Source organism: Mustelus asterias, chromosome 2 (genome assembly GCF_964213995.1).
Source record: "Mustelus asterias chromosome 2, sMusAst1.hap1.1, whole genome shotgun sequence".
Taxonomy (NCBI): domain Eukaryota; kingdom Metazoa; phylum Chordata; class Chondrichthyes; order Carcharhiniformes; family Triakidae; genus Mustelus; species Mustelus asterias.
In genome coordinates, this window is record NC_135802.1 from 114,582,364 (window position 1) to 114,588,363 (window position 6,000).

Below are 6,000 nucleotides of genomic sequence, written 5' to 3' on the forward strand. Positions count from 1 at the left end.
GCTATAAATTCTGTAAGTTTGTATGAAATGTATGAAATGTATGAAATGTCCTTGGCAGACAGGATTAAGGAGAATCCCAAGGCATTTTATTCATACGTTAGGAACCAAAGGGTTGTCAGGGAAAAAATCGGACCTCTCAGGGACAAAAGTGGGGAATTATGCTTGGAGCCCAAAGAAGTAGGGGAGATCCTAAATGAATACTTTGCGTCGGTATTCACAAAGGAGAGGGATGTGTTGACTGGGAGTGTCTCGGAGGGGAGTGTTGAACCGTTGGAGAAAATCTCCATTACAAGGGAGGAAGTGTTAGGTTTGTTAGAGAATATAAAGACTGACAAATCCCCAGGGCCTGATGGAATCTATCCAAGGCTGCTCAGGGAGACGAGAGATGAAATCGCTGGGCCTCTGACGCAAATCTTTGTCTCGTCACTGGACGCAGGTGAGGTCCCAGAGGATTGGAGGATAACTAATGTGGTCCCGTTAATTAAGAAGGGTAGGAAGGATAACCCGGGTAATTATAGGCCGGTGAGCTTGACGTCTGTGGTGGGGAAGTTGTTGGAGAAGATTCTTAGAGATAGGATGTATGCGCATTTAGAAAGGAATAAACTCATTAATGACAGTCAGCATGGTTTTGTGAGAGGGAGGTCATGCCTCACTAACCTGGTGGAGTTTTTTGAAGAAGTGACCAGAATGGTTGACGAGGGAAGGGCCGTGGATGTCGTCTATATGGACTTTAGTAAAGCGTTTGACAAAGTCCCTCATGGTAGGCTGGTGAAAAAGGTTGGATCTCATGGGATAAAGGGGGAGGTGGCTAGATGGGTGGAGAACTGGCTTGGTCACAGAAGACAGAGGGTGGTAGTGGAAGGGTCTTTTTCCGGCTGGAGGCCTGTGACTAGTGGTGTTCCGCAGGGCTCTGTATTGGGACCTCTGCTATTTGTGATTTATATAAACGATCTGGAAGAAGGTGTAACTGGGGTGATCAGTAAGTTTGCGGACGACACAAAATTGGCAGGACTTGCAGATAGTGAGGAGCATTGTCAGAAGCTACAGAAGGATATAGATAGGCTGGAAATTTGGGCAAAGAAATGGCAGATGGAGTTCAATCCTGATAAATGCGAAGTGATGCATTTTGGTAGAAATAATGTAGGGAGGAGCTATACGATAAATGGCAGAACCATAAAGGGTGTAGATACGCAGAGGGACCTGGGTGTGCAAGTCCACAGATCTTTGAAGGTGACGTCACAGGTGGAGAAGGTGGTGAAGAAGGCATATGGCATGCTTGCCTTTATAGGACGGGGCATAGAGTATAAAAGTTGGGGTCTGATGTTGCAGTTGTGTAGAACATTGGTTCGGCCACATTTGGAATACTGCGTCCAGTTCTGGTCGCCACACTACCAGAAGGACGTGGAGGCTTTGGAGAGAGTACAGAGGAGGTTTACCAGGATGTTGCCTGGTATGGAGGGGCTTAGTTATGAGGAGAGATTGGGTAAACTGGGGTTGTTCTCCCTGGAAAGACGGAGGATGAGGGGAGACTTAATAGAGGTGTATAAAATTATGAAAGGCATCGATAGGGTGAACGGTGGGAAGCTTTTCCCCAGGTCGGTGGTGACGTTCACGAGGGGTCATAGGTTCAAGGTGAAGCGGGGGAGGTTTAACACAGATATCAGAAGGACATATTTTACACAGAGGGTGGTGGGGGCCTGAAATGCGCTGCCAGGCAAGGTGGTGGAGGCGGACACACTGGGAACGTTTAAGACTTATCTAGACAGCCATATGAACGGAGTGGGAATGGAGGGATACAAAAGAATGGTCTAGTTTGGACCAGGGAGCGGCACGGGCTTGGAGGGCCGAAGGGCCTGTTCCTGTGCTGTATTGTTCTTTGTTCTTTGTATTGTACTCATAGGACAGAGCCATTGGGTTTAAAAGAAACATGAATAATTTTAGAATGAGTAAAGTTGGATTTAAGAGAAAGAAGCATTCAGCTTGTTTGCAAAATCGAACCCAATTGGATAAAAAGGGCAGCAGCAGCATGGACACATAATTGGCTCAGGGTTAGAAAATAGAAGTGGGTGGCTGCTTTTGGACTGGAAGGAAGAATTCAATTGAATTCCCTAAGGTTCACTATCACCATCTCTACTACTATTTTTTGATAAAAATTAATGATTTGATCTTGGGGGTGGGGGGGGGGCGGCGATATAGGACACAATTTTGAAATTTGCATAAAGCTTGGAACAATGAGGAAGGTATTAATGGTTTCAATGGACACAGACAAGCTGGTGGATTGAGTGAATGCCTGGCAGATGAAATTCAACATAGAGAATTGTGAGCTGATACTTTATGCTGGGAAGAATGAGGAGAGACAATGTATGTTATATGGGGCAAATTTAAAGGGAGTGCAAGAAGAGAGACTTGCAACTATCTATGTACAAGTGTTTGAAGATGACAGAACTGTTAACAAATTAGTTAGCAAAACTTCCGTTGCTTTAAGAGATGCCAGTATGTTGTCCAAGTCTTGCACCCATAAAGAAGTGCTATAAGAATCACTGCCTGGTTGACTTTGATTTTTGCTCTGAGACAAACTCCATGCTCTTTCCAAAGTCTGTGAGTGATCCTGTTAAACACTGAGCTTGCTTTTGCCAGGTGATGGCTGATTTTGTCACCCAGTGTAGAGAATTGGAGAGAATACTCCCAAGATAGCAAAACTTCTGTACTGAAGGTTTGTCAGAAGTGCATTGGAATAGTATTGATACCTGATCTCTGTAAAATCCATGAATAGTTATAAGTGTAAGTTGTTCCAGTACAGCTACAGGACTGGAATCTACCTGACAGTTTTGAAAATTGCTCAGTTGTATCCAGTCCACCAAAAACACGACAAATCCTGAGCCAATTACTGCCTCATCAATCTATTCTCAATCATCACCAAAGTGATTGGCAGTGTTATCATGCATTACTTGCACAGCATTCACCAATGCTCATTTTGGGTTCCATGATGTGGAGATGCTGGCATTGGACTGGGGTAAACACAGTAAGAAGTCTCACAACACCAGGTTAAAATCCAACAGGTTTATTTGATGGCAATAGCCACTGGCTTTCGGAGCGCTGCTCCTTCATATTTTGGGTTCTGCCAGGCCATTCAGCTCCAGCCTTCATTACACACTTGGTCCAAATATTGGCCAAAAGAGTTGAATTCAAGAGGTGTAGTGGGAGTGACTGCGGAGATCAAGGCAGCATTTGACTTATTGTGATATCCACATAGTCCTAGTAAAATTGGAGTCAATGGGAATCAAGGTGAAAGATTTCCACAGGATGTAATCATACTTGGCACAAAGGAAGATGGTTGTGGTTGTTGGAGATCAATCATTTCAGTTCCAGGACATCACTGTTGAAGGGCTTCAGGGTTGTGTCCTAGACCCAAGCACCTTCAGCTGTTTCAATAATAAACTTCCTTCCATCATAAGGTCAGAAGTGTGGATGTTCACTGATGACTGCACAATATTCAGCACTATTCATGACTCCTCATATAGTGAAGCAGTCTGTCTCCATATGCAGTAAGACCGGGTCAATATTCAGGCTTGGGCTGATAAGTGGCAAGTAACACTTGTGCTGCAGAAATACCAGGCAAAGACCATCTCCAACAAGTGAGATTCTAATAATTTCCCTTTGATATTCAGTGGCATTAGCATCGCTGAATTCCAACAATCAATAAGAGGGGTGTTCCCCGCTCTTAGTAACCAAATGCAAATGAAGAAAAAGATTGTGCTTCAAGCATTTAAAACATGAGCAGCATTATCCAACCGAAGAAATAACACTAGCAATATTTATCTCCACCTATGGGTGTGCATCATGGAGGGAGATGGTGGTATAGTGATAATGTTACTGGACTAGTAACCGAGAGGCCCTGGATCCTGTGAATGAATAAAAAATAAAAACAATGCTCTGGGACATGAGTTCAAATCCCACAGTGGCAGATGTTGAATTTAAGTTCAATTAATAGGTCTGGAATATAAAGCCAGTTTCAGTAATTCTGACTATGAAACTATTGGTGATTGCTGGAAAAAAAATCTATTTCGTTCATGTTCTGCCATCCTTATCTGGTCTGGCCTACAAATGACTCCAGATCCACAGAAATGTGGTTGATTCTTAACTGCCCTCTGAAATAGCCCAGCAAGCCACTCAGTTCAAGGGCAATTATGGATGGGCAACAAATGCTGACCTTGCCATCAAAGCCCACATCCCATAAAAGAATTGAGGGGAAAGTAATCATCAAATTTTGATTCAGCTGTACATTTCCTGCCAAAGCCATCATGGCTACAGTGATGCAGCCAATACTTTAAACGCAACATTCTCTAGAATGCTGTGACATCACATATTCAGCATTTTTTTGGTGTTGTTTCTAATGGGTAAAATTCAGGCAGGTTATAAATCAGCCTGCAAAATCCATCCAATGCTCCACACCATTCTCTAGGAGAGAAAAGAGTGAGAAGGTATGCAAAACAAACAAATAATAGGGCGGCATGGTGGCACAGTAGTTAGCACTGCTGCCTTACAGCGCCGGATTCAATTCTGGCCTTGGGTGACAGTGTGGAGTTTGCACATTCTCCCCGTGTCTGCGGTGGTTTCCTCTCACAGTGCAAAGATGTGCAGGTTAGGTGGATTGGCCATGCTAAATTGTCCCTTAGTGTGCAGGTTAGGGGGAATTAGCAAGTAAATACGTGGGGTTACGGGGGTAGGGCCTGGGTGGGATGCTCTGTTGGAGAGTCGGTGCTGGCTCAATGGGCCGAATGGCCTCTTTCTACACTGTTGGGATTCTATGAATAGGTGAAATTATGTTGAATTGTATTAGGTTTAAAATAAACACTTCAGCGTTTCAGTTAAAATAGCTGACAAAGAGATGTAATAGTCATTACACTAGTTGCACACATTAAGATTTAAAAGATTTTAAATTAATGAGCTAATACCTATAAAATAAATATAAATCATATCCTGCACCTATCAGGCAACATATTCACCCAATGGCAACTTGATATGTAAAATCTGCAAGTTCTTCTTACAGCATTTGCATTACTGTCAGAGGTTGTAAACAGGATGCTCTTCGTGGCATGCACTTAATAAATAATCTTTAATGTACAGAAAAAAAAGGAAACGCATTTCATCATTCATAAATTCTGTTCAGAATCCACTTTCCACTTTATTTTTTCTCATGGGTATAATTATTTATTATCATGTGATTAAATTAAAAATCACATTATTAGAAAGTAACATTTATATATTTTTTAAAAAAGGAAATAAAGTAAAACATACATGCAGACAAAATTATTTTTGAGCACACTGTTCAAAAAGTAGTTAGTTCAAGTGTTTGGTACGATCTGCTACCATAGCCATTTTTAACTGAAGAGTCATGTTTGTTGGCACTGTGAAAATCTGGCTGTGGTGTTAAAAAACCAGTTTAGCGACAAGCAAAATACACAAAGAAAAAATTAGACAAATGATTGCAACAACTGGACTTATGGTGTGGTTTCTGGTCATGAATGAGTTCTCAGAAGCATACAGCTGTTAAAAAATGAATACTCAAGTTCGTATTTTTTATTTATAAAATAAATTACTGTTTAAGTACAGTATTCCTAACATTACTAAGATAAGCTTATTACATATGTCTTTAGAGAGCACACAGAAGTAACGTATTTGCTCCATGTTTATCCTGAACTCAGCCACCACATTCTCTGCCCCCTACCCCACCCCAGTCCTGGAGAGAACTGTGAATTGCTGTTTGGCTGTTGTATTTTGCCTCATTAGAGTGGATTAAGCCAGGATGCTGAGTAGGATAAAAGGTGACTTCCAGGCAGGAGAAGGACTGGGGTGTCTGGGAGAGAAAGCACCAAGTGTCATTTGTGTGCTGACACCATTATTGACTGGAGCCCATGCGGTTCACACTTTTCAATTATGGTTGCTAAAGCAAAGGTGGCCATTAATTGCAAAGGCTGATGCCTGAGCAGCAAATGTCAG